The sequence below is a fragment of the Bison bison genome, unplaced genomic scaffold (genome assembly GCF_000754665.1).
Source record: "Bison bison bison isolate TAMUID 2011002044 unplaced genomic scaffold, Bison_UMD1.0 scf7180017864371, whole genome shotgun sequence".
NCBI lineage: Eukaryota > Metazoa > Chordata > Mammalia > Artiodactyla > Bovidae > Bison > Bison bison.
This window is the reverse complement of record NW_011494943.1, coordinates 15,122,609-15,122,977: the sequence shown is the minus strand read 5'-3', so window position 1 is coordinate 15,122,977 and position 369 is coordinate 15,122,609. Positions and strand designations below refer to the sequence as shown.

General features: G+C 55.8%; 1 protein-coding gene across 4 annotated transcripts in view; it reads left to right on the top strand.

Moving 5' to 3' along the window:
* MAP3K3 (mitogen-activated protein kinase kinase kinase 3) overlaps positions 1-369 on the top strand; it is a 56,109-nt gene that overhangs the window by 50,289 nt on the left and 5,451 nt on the right. The window lies entirely within an intron of this gene.

Here is a 369-nt window from a genome sequence, read left to right as displayed (position 1 = left end):
GACTTCTCCTGAGACGCTGTAGCGGGAAAGGGCTTCATCTTGCGATGACGGGGGAGCCACGTGGTTTTTCTCGAGTTACGGCGGGATTCTCGAGTTACGACGGGGAATTCAGGATGCCTCTTGTGTTGGCCCAGGCAAGTCCAATCTTCCATTCGAGTTGCGAAGGAAAGCTGGATATTGCTCTCGAGTGACTGCAGGGCCAATAGACCTCATCTAGGCTTGTGTCCAGAAGCCAATGTTCCTCTCCAGGGGCACGAGGGATCTCGGGGTTGCATTCCAGACGCACCCGGGGAGACAGGCATTCATCTCGAGTGGAAGCAAAGAACCCCGCTCTGCTCTCGAATCGCGACGGGTATCTTTGGAGCTCAC